The sequence below is a fragment of the Ambystoma mexicanum genome, chromosome 6p, assembly GCF_040938575.1.
Source record: "Ambystoma mexicanum isolate Mex_15411 chromosome 6p, UKY_AmexF1_1, whole genome shotgun sequence".
In the NCBI taxonomy this organism is placed as follows: Eukaryota; Metazoa; Chordata; class Amphibia; order Caudata; family Ambystomatidae; genus Ambystoma; species Ambystoma mexicanum.
This window is the reverse complement of record NC_090935.1, coordinates 1,058,307,128-1,058,325,614: the sequence shown is the minus strand read 5'-3', so window position 1 is coordinate 1,058,325,614 and position 18,487 is coordinate 1,058,307,128. Positions and strand designations below refer to the sequence as shown.

Here is an 18,487-nt window from a genome sequence, read left to right as displayed (position 1 = left end):
CCATTTGTGTCCTTGCACTTATTAGGAGTTTATTTGCATTCCCTGAGGCAAGGACCACAATGTTGTTCTTGTTGGAAACGTTTTCTTCAGAGAAGGTACAGGGACACAGTCTCAATGGCGGTATAGCGGCGGTCGAGGGCAAAATGAGTGGTGCAAAGATAGGGATAGCAGATTTGAGTCAATCAAACTTTAGAAGCAAAAAGATGACATAGTTCCACTGCTGGATAATCTACTCCTACGTCTTTGGAAAAGATTCAGCATCCCTAAAGGACAGAATGGAGAAAAACACGGTCTTGATGTTGACATAGCAGACTAGTGGGCAGATGCAGAGGCAGGCCCCATCAGGATGTATTTGGTGCGTAGAATGGCACAGTCACACCCTTGGTCAAGGGATGGTCACCTGTGCATATATAGTTTTACAACTATTCATTAACGGGATGAGTACTGGGTCATGGTAGAAAGAGAAGAAAATGGGAAGTACTGTGTAGTGGGCACCTGCAGTGTGTGTGTGATGTCACTGGTGTGTCAGTGTAGAAAGCTGTGGCAGGTTTGAGTGTGAGTGTTCTGTGAGGAACAGTTAGAGAGACTGAGATAGAGTGAAGACTTGCCTACGTGGTGGTGCCAGTTTTGCCCAATGCCTACTTAACATCTGCATGCAACGAAGAGGCACTTACAATAAAGAGGACTTACCTTGTACTCGCCTGATGACTGTGTTCATCTTTCAAGTTATAACATTGATTTCTTAATAGCTCCAAGCCTCACCTTCTTCACATAAGGTATGGATATCATGGTGGAAGGTGTGTAGTGGGCACCTGCTGTGTGTGTGTGATGTCACTTATGTTTCAGTGTAGAATGCTGTGGCAGTTGAGTGCGAATGTTCTATGAGCGACAGTAAGGGAGACCAAGATAGCGTGAAGACTTGCTCGATTAATCAGAATTGCTGGATACTGGTGGGTTTATACATCTTGAGGGTGGAGTAAAACAAAAAAAATATACGGTTGAAAAGAAAAGAAAATGGGTTGTCACATAGCTGAGGAGGAAGATTAGGGCTGGTTCAGTAATTCGGGATATTGGAACCGCACACACAGTCTGCTTCTAATACAGATCCGCATCTTTAGTATCCAGAAACACCATTCTGTGAAGTTGGCCTCCCATGCCCCGTGTGTATGGCCATCATTATAAATTATGTGCATTGGGTCAGTGGTGGAAATGGAAAAAAAGTTGGTGTGGGGTCCCATAAGGGACAGGGTGTGGTTGGAGTTTGGGGGGGTTTTTCCGAGGGGGCAGGGTTTAGAGGGGGCAGAGCTGGCAGTTGACCTCTGATCAAAGGAAATGTCAAAAATAATAGTTTAAAACAGCAATATCAAACACTCTGGCACAAAGGAATTAATGGCCATGTGCAGCTGTGGGCCACTTTAGCATTGGAGCAGAGACAATTGAATGCCCAAGTCCAACCCTGGCAGCCAGTATGCAGACACAGAGTAAATGTGCCCACAGCATCACCACACTTTTATTCCGTGCACAAACGGAGACAAGACAAATGACAGTGTCACCGGAGCAAGCCAACATTAAAATCTGGCCTCTGAAATATGCAGCACATCACATAATATATAACTTATCCGATGTGCTGCATTTTATAGAGGTCAGATTTGAATGTGTGCTGGCTCCGTGTGTCTCTCTGGTGTTTGTTCTTAGTTGATTATACAAATAAGTATAACCAAAACACCAGAGACAAAGGAAACAGGTGCACAATATAAATTAAAGCACCCGAGTGGAGAGGACAAAATAACAAATGATCTTTTGTAGTGTGCACAGTTCGCTTGCACCATGGGGCGGAATAGACTCCGAGCCCACCAAGGTGGGGGCTCAGAGATGTAATTTGCCCAGTGCGAGCACTGTGCACAAAGAGTACAGGGCAGATTAGATCGGGAGCTCGGCAAGGAGCTGCTCCGCCCCCCTACTAACCTGGCGCAGAGCATGGGTTTGGGCGGCGGCTCTGGCCGGATCCCGAGATCCAGCTACACATCTGGTGCCGGTTCTCGGATCCGGCGAGAGCCGGCCCAATGACCAGCGCTGCATCGGGTATCATCCAAATTTACACATGCCAAGTCTGCCACAACTCGCGAATCTCCAGCAGAGGGAGACAACTACATTAAAATCCCTATGCAAACCAATACCTTCCTCCCGCTTTCTGGAACAAAATCTCCCTCCCACCTGGTTGAGAAACTTTGTATGTCTGTAAGTGGCAACGCAGATTATACACACGCGGTAAGTATAGAATAGACATCACAAACAACACAAAACCAACACTCCAATCCCTCTCGCAGCCAAAGCCCGTCTAAGCGAGAGAACACCCCAGAACCACCGCCGCCGCCGCGCGTGCGCACAAGGGGCTCGCGCGCGACACGCAACACACTTGCGCACTGCAGGCCTGTCGGACACCTCTGGAGGCTGTTTTTAATTTTGAATGGGGGGAAGGGGGCCTTGATGCAGCACCAACGGTGGAGCGCAGAGTTTGGCAGCAAGGCAAGGAGGCCTCGTCCTGGTAGTGGGGGCGCGCAGTGGTGCCCGAGTGAAAACCGGTGGAAGCCGCGCCCTAATAAACAGCTCCAGTAACTGGGGGAGGGCGTGTCGGCGCGGAAAGGGTTAGCAATCGGATAATAGCCCATCCCACCGGGTCCAATTTCAGGTAAGACACCTTGGTGGCGCGAATTTTCCGCTGGCGGGTATTGTGCTTACAGCTCACTGCGCCGCTTCCGGCCCTGTCTGGTATTTCCGGGGACAGTTATGTGGGTCGTAGTCTGGAGACCCCGCTATGCATTCCCTCACGGTCAGACTAGCTGTCGGCAACACCCCCCCCGCCCTCTTCCTTGGCACGTGACGGTCCGTGTTATGACGTCATTGCTGGGAGTTTGGCAGTGGCATCTTGCACCAGAGCCTAGCTCTAGAAGGTGACTCCTGCAATTTGAGTCCTGTGACCCCCGTTACATACTCGTGACGCTCCTTGCACACAAATTTCAGTACAACAAAAGTTGCTTCCGATTGCCCTGTGAACACGATTCATGTTGTGTATATAACTCATGCTCTATGACTAACCTAATTACAGCCTGATGATGCGTGTGTGATGTCATTGGAGTGGAATAGCATATACTCGGTTTGAGTTTTGCACTGGGGAGGTGCTGTCTCTAGAGAGACGTACAGCCCCTCTATCACTGTAAAGCCGCAGTAAACAAGAGTGCCTTTCCCTGGGTCTACGTAAAGCTGGGGAGTGGCTGCTCCCGCTTTGCTCTGCCTGCTCCCACCAGTAGGGGCGCAGGTCTGTACTGCTGGATGTTGCTGCAGCCTGGGTCGCACTGGCTGGCCGAGGCCTTGATTTTCCGGTTCTTGCAGCGCTGTGCTTGTGTTTTCAGTGCTCTGGTTTCCTTTGTCTACCGCCGCCTCCCCTACCCCCTCCCCCTTTGGGCTGGTGAAAGCTGCTGCTCTCTACTGCAGGTTTTGTAAATACTGGAGCCGCGTACAACATGGCTGACAGTCGGTCTGCTGCTTAGGCATCCGTCCGCCCTTCTTCATCGCTGGATCTTTTCATACCACTTCTTCCGGACTACCGTATTTTCTCTATTTTTGGTTGTATCTGAGATCCTTTCAAAGTGAAATAAACTTGGCAGGCTCGGGCCTTTTGTCTGCATGTCGGAATCTCAAGGGTAAGGAGCTTCCCGTTTTAAAAGCGTTGCTGCAGTTATGTTTGTGTTTGCAAGGCCTGTGCAAGGCCTTCTGCTCGGAGGGGGTGGGGGGGATAAGACATAGTGGGCATTAAAGGGTCTATGATAGCATATTGCCCCCGTGCGTCTAGATGGGAGGGGGCAATGCACCAAAACATTGTCAAACAAGCATCCCAGTTGCAGCAGCATAACGTTTTGAGGGAGTCGCGTTTCTTCTGCTTGCCGTAATATGGAAATACGGACGTGATCAGCAGTACCTGATCAGAGGTATCGGGGGTGTTAATTCGGCAAAGGCCACAAAGGTATTTAATCTCAGTAGTTGGGGGAATTTACTGTTTGGATACGAATAGTGCGGACATTTAGAAATATTCGAAGGGGCGTTTTTTGACCATTGATAGATATTGGAGTCAGACTTTATTTTAGGTGGACGGCAGTAAGTAAGTACTTTAGAAAATATCCGCATGTTTGACAAGTCTGGTAACCAATTTGGGAAGGTGCGTGGGATGTTGAGGCACAAAGTGAAGACTTGGAGGACCTCTACTGCTCTAATTCCGCAGTAATATCCTCAATGAAACGAGCAGTTGTGGTTTTCCTTCACTGTAACGTGTATTTTCATTGGGGCATATTCGTGTGCTTTTTCGGCCTTTTAGCGCTCGTCCTACAAGCCATTTCGCATTGAGGCCCAGGTGAAACTGAGCAAGCTCAGTGCTTTATGATCATGACACAACTCGCATCATCCAAATGGGCGACTGAGACCAGTGAGACAAAAACAAACGTGCAGGGCGTAAGGACAAGTGCTTGTTGAAGTGCCATGCAGTTTGTGAAGCAGATGCGATTTATAAATGCTAAAATAAGGCAGAAAATGATAGTTAACCGGTGGTTACGACAGTGCATATTATTAACTTATTCATGTACACGCAACACATTTGGTGTGAGAAATGACTTAAACTTTAATGCACATCTCATATGCCTACTTGTTAGTAAAGCCAATACTACATAGTTGGGTACTTTAACTGGTAACCAATGATTTAAATGCCCTTTAAAAAAAAAAAAATCCAACCCACGTTCAAGCCCCGTTTCAATTAAACGTGAGATTTGCATTTAGATCAAATGAATATTACCGATGTTATTCTACTATGTTGTCGAGTTGCTTGCCTTTGGCATTTGTTGGTATGGGAAGAGGATAGATGGATAACGAAAGGACCTCAATTTTCTTCTGTTCGTAATGTTTAATGTGTATTTATTACATGAACAAAATAGTTCAGACTTAAAAACGCATTACAAGCTTGTTGTGTAGTCTTAAAAATGCATTATATTTTGTATCCAGATTTCACTTTGGGTACACTTGTGGTTTGGCTTTCCTTGAGAAGAATATTGTTTTGACAATAGTTGGAAATGTATTTCTTTTTTCAATCAGAGATTGCTCGATTAATTATTGCTTGACATTGGAAGGATAGTACCAGGGATAATGGGTATGCGGAGCTGCTGTAACATTGCGCCCCCTTTATGCTGAATGTAATTCGTTTTTGAGGTGAACACTCAGAGAAAAGCAGAATCGTCTTAGATTCAGAAAATTACTTAAGACCCACCTTTTCCAGAATACATCTGCCCCATCATCGGTAAAGAAAATTTGATTGTGCTTTGGTTAGTGCTGCTAATGCACATGCATTATAGGCCAACAGGCAGGCCGCAGGCTCTCTTTACCAAAGGCCTGTCTCTACTTTTCAACCTTCCAATGTCAATATGTTTGATACGTTATACATGCTTCGGTGAACCTCAACTTTGTTGTTTTTGGGCAATTCAAAATAGAATGTATTAGTATACTTTGGAAGTACGATTGTGGTTTTTTTTTTTTTTTTTTGATGTATGGATTTTTTTTTAACCTATGTTAATGAATACTGATGTTATACTTATGTCTTAAACTCCCATTTGTAAGAACCTCTGCCATCTCAGTCTTTTATTTTTTTTGAAACTACCTTCTCTGTGCCTTTTTTAAAATTAAAAATAGTAGGACACTTGTCCTAAACTCTTTTCTCAGTGTATTGTCCACTGTGTCTCACAGTTCAGATTGCATTGACAGTTAATGCTTTAATCCCATTTTACTTGGTCAATAGTCTTTCATCTATTCTTTGTTGTCCTAACCAATGTAACCATTTGATTAACCAATATAACCATTTGATTGGTAGATTAGTTGGATATTTAAGAGCAAGTGGTTTGGCTTTGGTTTGGTTTTTTCTTATACGAGACCACTTATTTACTTTTAATTCCCCAGCCTTTGTGATGGCCATTTTTCCCAAACTTCTACATCGAACCGTTGTATGCAGTGGATCATTGCATTGTTGATCCAATTGCACTGTTTTACCTAACTTCTTGATGTTTAGCTGGTTTAAAAAAAAAATCAGCAGTTAGTCTTCCTGCTTAGAAGGACTGAATTATACAAAACACAAGAAGTGCTTTGTGTTTAGTTTGCAACGAGCACTCATTTTTTTGCTTTTTGAGTTTTTGTGCTCATTAAGCTTGCAGATTTATTCATGGCTGGTATATCTGGATTCCACTCTTGATGTAACTTAATTGGGTGAACATTGATGTCATAGCCTAATTTTGATATGTATCTCATAAATATCAGTAAACGTCACTTTTCAAGTTGCAAGCTACCAGCCACACGTAAATCCACTTGCCACCTCAATTTATACATGTACAAACGGTGCAAAATTTGCACTTGCAACTAGCCAATAGCTAGTGATATTTGACTCTTGGCGAGTAAGAACTGGTTATGCTGTGTATGTATAGAATTAAGGAAGCAAGTTTTACATTATTTTTTTTTTTTTTTAATGGCTGCGGGTTGAATTTTTGCAAACAGCACTCCATTTCTTACTCTCCAAAAGACAATTATCACTAGCCAGTGGGTAGCGAGAGTGCACATTTTGTAACCCGTTATTGTTGCACAGATGGCAACACATATAATCAGAAAATAGAAAGCTTGAATATTTACTATCGTAAAATACGTTTGCTACACATTTGACAATGACACAAATGCCTGTGCTGCATAATCTAAATTGTCCAGAAACCTCAAAAGGAAGGGGATAAAAGAAATTTGAAGATACCAACCCAATAGCTTTTTCCTTACCCAATAAACAATTATAATTGGGGAGGAAGGATAGCTTATGGGCAATGGGTTTGTCTTGGAAGCAAGACAACGCAGCGCAACAACGGTTTGAATGCCGATCCCTCGCTTAGAAACCCCTCGCTGGTATTAAACACATTATAAATTATCAATTATAATCCAAAAAATAAAGTACGGGTACACAGTATACAGGGTCAGAAACCCCTGCAGTGCCTTTTTAACATACATTGTACTTGAAATAGATTCTATATTCACCGCCTTTGCAGGCAGGTCAATTGAATGTGATCTCAGGAGAGATACTCCATGATCGGGCTCCAGCAATTGAGAATGCTTCTCTTGAGTAGGTTATGAAGGATGTAATCTGTGTGACTTCCAACAGCTCCCATTCTATTTTGGATTAATTCCCTATGTAGACTGCAAATGCCACCAGGCGACTATTACGTTGTGGGCCAGGAGGTGAACTGCCACAAAAGCCTTCAGACTTGCTAATTTTTTGTCAGAAGCCAGTCGAGAGGGACATTTTATTTTTTTAATAATTTTTTTTTGGGGGCGTGGGGTTCGTCCGAGCATACGAGCCATCGGCATTTACGCGGAAAGTTTGTCGCTTTTCTCTCCCTCCTTCTCCTAGTTCTCCTGCCAACTAGAGCCACAGCGAGCGGGTGGTTAAGGGCTTCATGCCCATGATCTGCAAGGTGCACTGCCTGGGCTACTGCTGCATCATTCACTGCAAGAGGGGTGACAAGACCACTCTGTACAGCGGAGAGACGTACAAGAATGACTTAATGCCACTGAGGACACAATCCCCTTTTTGCAGGTAGTTAACAGCGGAATGCATCTTGGGAGCTATAGTCTTGGTTTAAATCAGTGCAATGAAGTTAACTGTACCACCAAATTGCATTGGGTTTGTTAGGAAAGTCTGGAGCTAGATGGTTTGTTTCCTGATGACTTTAAGCCACCTTGATACCCCAGTGGGTGACCGGATACCCCTGAGCTGAGGGGAAGGCTTCATAACGCGCATGGGAATCTGCGGATGTACCGATATCCCTTTAATAATTGACAGTGGAAGTATACTGTTTGGAACCGGATAGGCGCAGCCTGCAGATAACGCAGGCTTCAATCCGCGATAAACTCTGTTTAATTTTCTCTCAAATAACTCTGGTGGCGGTGAGGACGAAGAGAAAATGGGCAACCATCATCAGCAGGAATTTGTAGTGAATGCGGAGGATGGACTGGGTTGTCATGGGTGGTACGGTCTCAATGCCAGTGCAGACAAGTTTAGTACCAGAAGTATGCAGTGATCAGTACAACAGTCCTCGGCTCCACATCCATGTGCCCAATATGTTTAATCACTAGTCCGCGCCGGGACTCAAGAATCAAGGCACCTGTAAACGATGTAGATTTACCTTAAATGGCATCCACTGTTTAGCCCCAGTCTTCCCAATGCAAACCTTGTGTTATAAAAATGTGTTGTCCTGTGCAGGTGACCAAAGAACAGTGCAAAAGTGTCGCTAAAAACGTTATCCAGCCAAGCCTTAATGAAATGACAACAATATATAAGGTATTTAAGGTATTGTTGAAACGGAGAGGTCAGCACAACTTAATCTTAGTCGAAATCTTGTATAGTTTAATCTACTCGATCAGTGGGAATAAAAGAACAAATTAGGGGAACAGCTCTCCTCCAAGGTGGAAGACAGGGAGTGCAGGTACTCGTCAATACAGCCTGACATACACTGTAGAACCCTAATATTGCACTTGTATGAGAGCTTAGCTAATCTTGAGTGATGACTGCCGTTTTTTTAAAGCAGAAAACGGTATCTAATATTGCAGCAATAACATATCTATTGGGCGAACTCCATATTTTGTCTGCGAGATTTTAAGACCACCTGGCCGTATCCTTGGCAGTCCGCACAAACTCTGCACCTTCAGACGCACCCACACAGACGCCTCGCACCCAGCGCTTCACAGGCAGCACAGACACACTGCACGCAGAGCATGTGCAAACTGCCAGGCAGCCTCGCAGACAGCACTCACCAGCACATACTGTCTGTACCCAAGAGAGGAAGACCTCACCACCGTGCCAGCTTCCAGATGTTCAATATGACAACTGAATAAGACCCCGGGGAGGGACAGTGTATTATGAAACCTATGAGATGTTGGGTTGAGGAAGCCTGGCTGTTTTACGAATGGGTGCAGCGACAGTGCCCAAAGTATAAAGGGCACCGCGACCTGAGTACCCCTTATCGCATCCTCCTTTAAAACTTTGCACTCTGCTCCCTGCACCCATGTGGATATGCAACATGCAAAGAACATCAGTAAACGACAAAACTATTGGCATTGTCAATGCTTGATTCATTGGCAGCTGGAATTCTGCTGAGAGCTGCCTTTCACAGTGTGCTGGATGTGACATCAGAACCCATCTGCAATTAGAGTACTGTTAACAATGTAATTTTCCTATTACAGATCTAGTCCAGTAATACCTGCGTATATACACATATTTTAGGATTACTTGTATTGACAGTTACATTTGATTGGTTTCTTATTTGTCGTTGAATGTGAGTATGTGTATATTCTTTGTAATGCTCTGTATTGAAGATCGTTGGTGGTTGGAAATCCTGATCTGTTAATACCTTTCAAATGCATTGTTTTTACGCCTGTATTTTTGTGTTGCTTATTCTCTCCAACCCTGGATGTTGACACCGTAATTTTCTTGTCATACTTTGAAGACTGTTCGTGTGTCTATAAGTATAACGATTTTGTTTTGAAATTGCATCTAACTCTAGAGGTAAAAAAACGTTCTGGAAAAAGTTATTAAGGCAGTACATGGAATATGTTACAGTTCAGGCTCCCTCTTTTATTCTGTATAACCTCATGAATCAATCTGTTCTGTCTTTTCAAAGAAAGCGTGCCAAACCGAAAAGCAGGTTGCTTTGCTTGCTCTTGATGCTGCTAGTCGGGTCTTCCAGGCCATTGGCTGTGAAGACTGGCAACATGCAGAGAGAGCATTAACTTTGAGGTGCAACCCCTCCGATACAGGAACCATATACTACCACGGTTCGAAAATGAGTGGAGCCATTTAGCTCCTGCGTGTAACCTAAAACGGCGTGGTTCGCTTGCCATCAGCAGCTAACGAGAGCTACGTTTGGCTCCCCAGGGCAATTTATGCCAAATAAACACACCGATGCAAATTTAATCCTGTGCATTTGAAACAGTCAATAAATAAAATACTAAAAGACACAACCATACAACATTTGGAGCATGAGGGGTCATAAATAATGGACACAATTATAAGTTTACGTCTTATGTGAACGTTTGGTTTGCAGAACGCTGTGTACTTGCGCCTCGCTCCCTAGTGGTAGCTCCTATTCTCTGGTTAATGTTGGCTACACAGGAGCTGATTTTAGCTCCTGCTTATTCAATCTTAAATTCGATCCCTGTATTACTTTTCACTCATGACACTTCACCTCACTGACTAATGAAGGTATATACCCTCTCATGAACCACAATTTTTATTTATTTTTTTTATTTATTTTTTAAATGTCCTTTTAGCTGAAAGGGATGAGTGGTGCTCTGCCGTCAATATTATTTTTAAAGAGTGGGGATTTGAGGGCAGCCTGGTCAAGCTCTCTTCTTTGGGGTCCCTGAGGGGCTCGTACGACCGGGAAGGTGGGAGCAGCCCCACAAGGGGCCTGTGGAATGAGGCGTTCAGGAGGGGAGATGCAGATTGTTCTTGAACCTTGCGTACAGAGCGGGGGGGCAGCGACCTTGCAGGGTTGTCTGCCTGGAACGGAGAACAACTTGGAGTATAGGCATGCTGTAGAAGTAAACCCTGGGGGCTCACCATCCTTTAGGAGTGGCATCCCTAGCAGTGCATGCAGAAACGTTAGCCAGGCTTGTATGGCTCGCTCCCTAAAGGTCCGCTTGTGGCATGGAATTGGGGTGAGTGGACATCTTGTATTGGACATCATCTGGATTCGCACTGGACATGGGCAGAGGTGAGCTCTCTGTGGAATGCTAGGCATGTGTCAGTTTGCTTCACAAGCAATGCCTGTCGCACTCCAGTAAAGCCATGGACAATCATCTTGTGCTCTAAGGCTTCCTCTCTATCCTAAGAAAAGGTGGGAGGGGCTTAAGAGAATCTCTAAACCCAGTTTGTCAGCTGCACAGGAGAAAAGGGTCTGGTTAATCAGATGGCTAATGAAGGAAAAGTTACAAGGGGTTCTCTTCGGATAATGATTCTCCCCCCCCCCCTCCCTTTCAGGCTTGCAGGATGGCATGACTAGGATGTTCCTGAGCAATCATTTGGGAATTGAGGGATCCTGAAACTGGAAAAGATCTCCCTGGCTTGTTGTTTTGGCCAAGTTGCTCCCTCTTATAGGAAGAAGTACCTTGCATATAGTATTCTCCTAGTTCATGTTTTACTTGGCTTTACAGGGAGCTCCTCAGTCTTTGAGATGCCTAACCCACAACCATGTCTATGTTGGGCCCATCTATTAGTAGGAACAAGCGTGCACACTTGTTATAAGGCAAAGGCACTGCTTAACGGTTTTCAGAGTTTCTACCATGCTTTTGAAGGGTGTCTGATTGTAAACCAATTATGTGGCCCATGCAATAGCAGAACACACTTTATTAGACCTGGCCTTTGATTGGGGGCCCATGCAGCTGCCATGTAATGGATGGTACCATATAGGATAGGAGGCAAATTCACTTCAGAGACTGGGACCTAAAGGGTTCCCAAAAATCCATGGGTTGGGTGGCAATGAAGTTTTCTCCTCTTGAGAGACCAGCTGCAGAGGTAGTGCGCAGGGTATTTCACATTGACAAGCAAGCGGATAAGTTGCACAAATGCAACAAACATCAGGACAAATCCAAGGCTTCTAGAGGGGGCTCTGTAGGTTGCAGAGAACCTTTTAGATCCTCTGGGAGCATGCCACATCCGAGGCCAGGAGTTACAAATCGCCCACCACAGACCACAGGTAATTTACACCCCCTTGCTCCTCGCAAGTAGGCAACAAAGGCCCTGATAACAGCCTCAATGTGGTGGGGGCATATCTATTAGGTTTTTAGAAGAGTGGAGCAAGATAGCGTAAGATCAACGGGTCCTGCATGTGGCAAGCTGTGTTACATAATAGAGTACCAGGCTTTGCCTCCTTCCAAGGTCATCCATACTCCTTTACTCAAGGGGACCGAAAAGTGAACAGTACTTCTATCTTACAGTCGGGACTTGTGGACAAAGATGTCAACAGGCGAGTCCCAGCAGGAGAGGTAAAGCACAGATTATACTCTCTGTTTCCGATGAGGATATCATCTGGGTCCTACAGACTGGTACTTGACCTGAAGTGTCTCAATCATTTTAAAGGTTTCCCTGCACTTCAATATGGACACTTTCCAGTCTATCGCTTGAGTGAGTTCCAAGGAGGATCTTTCTGGCCTATCTGGGCTTGGAGAATGCATGCCAGTAAGGAATTTAGACCAGAGAATTCTCTTACTTGCTTGGGCTACTCCCCCTTTCAGTTCCATTCAGTCTCAAAACCACACAGTCTTCACGAAGATCTTGGCTTTAGTGCTGGCAGCTCTACACCTTGATGGAATTCAAACATGTGCTTCTCTGGATGATTGGCACATCAGAGTCCCTCCCATTCAATCCTATCCTAATGGCTCATTTCCACCTGTCTGATGATTCGGTACCTTCAAGAAGTTAATTGTGGAGAGGGGCTGGGGAAGGCGATAGAAGGAGCAGCAGATGGGTGGACAAGTGCTGGAGGAGGACCCGGGAGGGAAGTGCTAAGGGGAGCCAAGGAGGAGAACCTCGGGCTTAGTGCTAGTACAGACTGATCTCAAGGGTGGTATGCAAGCCATCAAACACGGGACCGCAGGTCAGTGAAGTGGGGTGCTGGTATTGACTGGGAGCATGGTCCGGGATTCTGTGAGATTCATGATGCTCAGGCCACCAGTTACAGCGGCAGTGGAGTGATCAGCCTTGAATTGAAACAGGGATGATGCGAAAGAGGGCCTTGTGGATAATGTAGTCTTGAATTTGATCCTTGCAGCCACCGGGAGGCAGTGCAGAGATTTTAGGGCTGGACAGATGTGGTACCTGGGCTTGAGGGCAAGGATACATTTTGCAGCTCTACTCTGGATTAGTTTGAGGGGGCAAAGGGAGAAAAGAGGGAGATTGAGAAAGAGGCTGCTGCAGTAGTCCAGCCTGGAGAGGTCCAGAGCTCTGGAAACATTGAGTTTCGGGTGGAAGGTGCGAAAAGGAAGAAGCCTATGAGCAGGTGTAGCTGGAAGTGGGACTTCTTGGTAGGGTCTGTGATGTGTGGGGTGAGGGAGAGAGCAGAGTTCAAGATGTCCACGAGTTTGTTTGCGTAGCGTGCCCAAAGAGGGTGGGCGCAGTTTAGGAGAAAAAGAGGTCACAGGTGTCCCGAAGATGCAGTTAGGAATGTAGGCCTTTGTTCGATTACAATCTGTATTTGCTCATCTGGGATTCCATCCTTTTGACCACTCTCCATGGCCCTTTCAGAAAATATTTACTCTAGTAGGAATGCACCTCCACTTCGTACAGATAAAAATAAAAACCTTTTATTATTCATACTTCTTCCCTCTGCATCGCCATACCCACGGATGACATTCCACGCTTCCATGGTTGGAAATCTGCTTCCATGATTGGAAATATGCATCAAAGTTTAGAACATTGGCTGTATATCTGTATAATAATTGTCATGTGCACTGAGTGTCTTTAGCCCAGTTGTTCGTGGGTGGTCCCCATAGATACAATTACCATGAAGTGCACGACCACAACTTCTTCTCGTGTATCGCGTAACATGAATGGTAAATAAATGTGATCTGTCATGTACATGTGAACCAAATTGGGGCAATGGTGGGTGGTCCGTTGCAAGCAAATGGTCAACAAGCTATGTGGGCTAATGCAGTTGGGCTAAGATGTACAAACCCTGGCGCCCCTACGACTTATGCCTGGTAAGATTGCTTGATTAACATCAACCACACAACTAATAGTTATTGTTTCGTCGATCCTTGTTTGAAATTAATTTATTTTAATTTATTTTTGGGAATTTTGTAATGCACCTATACAACTAATGGTCTTTCAAGGCGCCACAAGATCCACAAGTGGGGGTGGTTTGGGACATGGGGTAAAGATAACAATAACGCTTCTACCTAATAGTTAATTTGAAATTTGGATAGTGCAAGCATATTAATAAGTAGTGTGAGGAAGATGTATGGGTGTGAGTGTCGGTTGGCTAAATGCAGAGTGCTAGTGTGGTAAGGGAAGTGCAGGGTAAATGGGAGAGTGCAGGTGAAGTGGGTGGGAGGGTGTTGCTGGGGGGAGACGGCAACAGCGGCTAGGCAACTGCTAAGGGGAGGCCATGAGCCTAAGTGCCAGTAATTGCATGGATTGCAGGTGGTGAGGGTCGAGAGGGTTCCATTCTGATAGATGAAAGTATTTCCCATCTGGTGTGACTATTGATGGCTGACGAGAAACGGAAGAGGACCGAGAGAACATGTGGGTAGTTCATATGTCCGGAGCGGGAGGGACAAAGAGGATGTCTGTGGCAGTCTCCCTGGAAGTAGCATTGACGTTGATGTCAGCGATGTGCAGGCCGGGCAGCGATTTTATTCTGTATTCACGAAAAATTCAAACAAATGTCAATATTACATCTTGCTTCTGTTTTATTGTAAATATTCAAAGACGTGATCCATTGTTTTTCATTTGTCGTTATTAACATTTTACTCAAACTTTTAAAAAAGCTTTAGAGAATCGAAAAGCATAGGTCTCAAGAATTTCAATCTGCAAAAATGTTTGTGATTTTGAAATAATGGCACATATTTCAAATAATCACATGAACATTTTAGGTTTTAATATATATGCAATGACAGAGGAAAAGCAATATAAACAAAGGACATGTAGAATAAACCATTTATGCATATTTAACATGATTACATCGCCAAAAAACAAATAAAAAATAAAAATACATTATTGAACATTAACATTGCAAGTGTTATACCATTACATTATTTTTTAAATCGATACTGTGTCCAAACAATTGGGTAAGATATTGAAACTTGCCTGTGAAACATTTGTGAAGATGGCTACAAATCGTTTTAAATCTAGAAGTCAAATTCTCAACAAGTTCCAAGTTTGGAGGACCAGCCTATTTTGCAATGTTCTGTGGCATAGTCCGGGGGCGCTGGAAACACAATCTGGATCCATTCCATGTGTATGAATGGCCAGCACATTCAATGTCAGATTTTTAATTTGTGAAAGATCTATTTCCTGGAATATTGGCTTGGCCATCCACTGGTTGCTACGTTCGCCATGGGTAACGAAGCATCCCGAAAGTTCCTGCAGTTTTTGCTTGTTCCGTCCCAACGTTCTCCCCTTGTTCTGGCCTCCATACATCTGTGCCGAAATGCAACCCTTTTGGCCTGTACTTTGGGCACATATTGGGCCTGATTCATGGAAGTGTTTTATAATGGCGCAATCCCATAGGAAAACGTTCCATGAATCATGCCCATTATGGAACACCTCCAAATCTCCATATGGCAGAATGCGGCGAGTCCCTTCACGTCTCTTGAAAACGTTTTGTCGTACACAATTTTCTCCAGTGCTTTGTGAGGAGGGGAGAACCTGACACCAACCACTTCTCCTTACGCTCCTGCTCCTTACTTAGTCCAAAGTCTATGTCCACATTGGTGGAAATATTCGTTTTCTTTCCAAGAGTCTGTGTTGGAACAATGGTGCATCAATGAAAGCCACTTTTCAAGTAGAATTTCTACAGATCCATTATGAGTTTTTGAGCTCAACCAAAGACGGTTGCTGATAGACTGAGACCACTTTAAAATGTTTTCTGAACCCTTTTTTATTTTTTTAAATTTTTTTTTTTACCGGCAGCTCTACATTATTTTTAAAATTGATTTTGCAACGTGCCATTCATCAAATTGATGCTGTATGTGTGGGAACCACTCTCACATGGCCTTTGCTATTTCCAATGTTCTTGTCAGTGGCCATTAGGCCTATTTGCATTCCCCTGGATTCCAGAAGTATGATAGATTTAATTAAACCACGTTTCTCCATGGCAACATTCGATGTACATTCAGACACCTGCACCATGACCAAACTCGCTATATTTTTACTTTCCATGTCTTGAAAGTGGAAAGTGCAGCACTTAGTGTAAAATCCTGGACTGTCACACTTTCCGTTGTCAGCAAGCATGAGCCTTTTGCCAGCGAGTGTACTGTCAATTGATATCTGTTTGAGTTTCCAGGCCTGGCTAAAGCAGGGAACAAGAAATCTTTCTGATATTTGTGGTACTGTGTTTTAGCAAGGAACTCAAGTCGCACAAATTGACAGAAACTTGACATTTTACTGAATGTTGATACACTGAACAGCAAAGCAGATGAACAAAGTACATTTCCAGCAGGCACATTTCCAAGCTTAGGTTGTGCCGACCATCACAATGTGTTATGTTGGTGGACAGAGCTGGCCTGGATTTTCAGGTTGCTGTTTTTTGACTAAACAAGTAAAATTCACCAATGGCTCCACACATATCCTCCTATGTAATTTATGATCACATTCAATCATTTGTATGATCTCTAGCTGGTAGCAGTTGAATACATTGTATTTTTGCTCCTTTAAAAGTTAATTGTACTGTGGTTTCTGATTCAATGGTGGTGGACAACTCTCCCAACGTAGGAATACTGAAGTCGAGATCATGAGCAGATTCGTCAAAGAATTGTGAAGATGCTTCATATATTTTGGGCTGTGACATTTCGCATGAAGTGGAGAAACGGGGATCATTGAATGCTTCGTCGGTGGACATTTTTTGGAGGGTGTAGATTGTGTCATGTGGTCTGCAAACATTTCAGATATCTTCGTCTTCAGTTTCATCCAGGCAACAATTTGCAATGTAGTAATGATCTGTGGTTACTTTGCATGGCTCGCTGGTGACATTAGATTCATATTCTGTCCACTGGACATCTGCATTACATCTCTGAACCTTTACCGGACCATGCTGTGCTTCAAAAATGAGTTGCTCCATAGTGAAATCCGTTTGGCAAGCAACATCATTAGTTTTTTTTGTTGTCCGAGTCTTTATGCTCCTCTTCCTCCTGGGCGTCTAACAGATTGAAATAAAAACACATTCCGAAGATGAGAATTAAAAACGAAAACATGTAATAACCGCAAAATCTCAGCTTAAAAACATCTCCTAAACAAACTGTGTTTGTTCCTTACTCTTGTTTTCTTTACTTTCTTTGAAACAGTGGACTTCGATGTTCCGACCACAAGACCAGGCTGAAAAAATGCATTTTTAAAATGTCTAAACCCAGCAAATTTATTTTCCACTTAAAGAATCATATGTACATATCTACAAATAGAACCTAATTTTATGTACTTAAAATATTACAATGACGGAGGTGGCGATAAATGATATTTCGGATTGTTATCTATACCTCTGTTCTATGTGTCTCTTCCATTTTGACCGCGTCAGTGGTACATTGTCAAGCACATTTAATTGTACAATCTTTGAGCTCACAAAGTACTTTTCAACACATTTTTTAAAAATAATTGTCGACCTGAAATTATAAGGTTAGTTGTTGTACAACAATTTGAACATTCTTGGAATGTGTGACGTTTTCAATTTTATATTTTAAATTTCACCTGATAACTTCCGAGATGTCACATGGAGTTGAAGTGATGTCATCCTGCAAAACGTAGTGATTAAAATGTTGCCTCTCAAATTAGTTTGTGCTGTAATGTTTTCACTTTAATGCATTCTGCTTTGGGTAGGAAGTTAAAGGTTATAAAAAAAAAACAGAAAACTTTCATACAGTGAAAGGTTAAATGCATTTCAGTTTCATAGTATGTTTTTGGGAAGGTTTTACTTTCATTGTTGCATGTCTATGGGCGATAAAATTGAATTTCTTGCACTTTTCTAACAGTATTGCAAATTCTTTGAAAAAGAAAACGCTTATTTTAATATCAAACCAAATAAAGTAGATCTACGAATGTAACACAAATTCTAACTACGCATACCTCATACTCTGGACTGGTTTCAAATGAGGATTGGATGGTGAAGTTCCAGCATTCACCCTCCCCCATCCCTTATAACAACATAATTGTTTTAATACTGATGTAAAAGCAAAATTAAAAAGAAAACCTCAGATGCAGACGAGGGGCCATATTGAGATACACTCCTACAAGACACTCCCTGTCAAAAACCAATATTATACATAATCTTCAATAAGTTTCAATTCGAAGTAGGGCACATGCATGTATTGTTATGTCGCATATAAAGGATTAGTATAAAATAATTACTTTATAGGTGTGTTGTTGCGGTTGACTGCTGAATAGTGATTGATGTTGACTCTTGCTCCTTAATATGATGTATATAATCAGAAAAGAGTCCAATTGCAAAGGTACTTTAGTATTATAAATTTGATAACATCCGACACTCAAAAACATTAAGTGCATGTGGCTTGGCCTCACCTTTGGGATGATCAACGTGTCTGTGATATCCTTATTGGTGAAGGTCTGCACTTCCATAAATTAGCTCTATGTATAGAAAGCCATGTTAACCAACATATTAAAAACAAAAACAAAAAAATAAGCAAAAGTGGGGATAAATGA

The 18,487-nt window shown here is 43.3% G+C and overlaps 1 protein-coding gene across 8 annotated transcripts in view; it reads left to right on the top strand.

Moving 5' to 3' along the window:
• Positions 1–2,386: 2,386 nt before the first annotated feature.
• SPIN1 (spindlin 1) overlaps positions 2,387–18,487 on the top strand; it is a 454,964-nt gene continuing 438,863 nt past the window's right edge. For 3 of the 8 annotated variants that reach the window (XM_069625666.1, XM_069625663.1, XM_069625660.1), the window contains exon 1: positions 2,388–2,689. The gene's annotated coding sequence lies outside the window, so the exon portion shown is untranslated. Of the gene's footprint in view, positions 2,690–3,223; positions 3,702–3,913; positions 4,022–18,487 lie in introns of those variants that run through there. The other 5 variants (XM_069625667.1, XM_069625664.1, XM_069625661.1 and 2 more) reach the window with 3 other exon arrangements.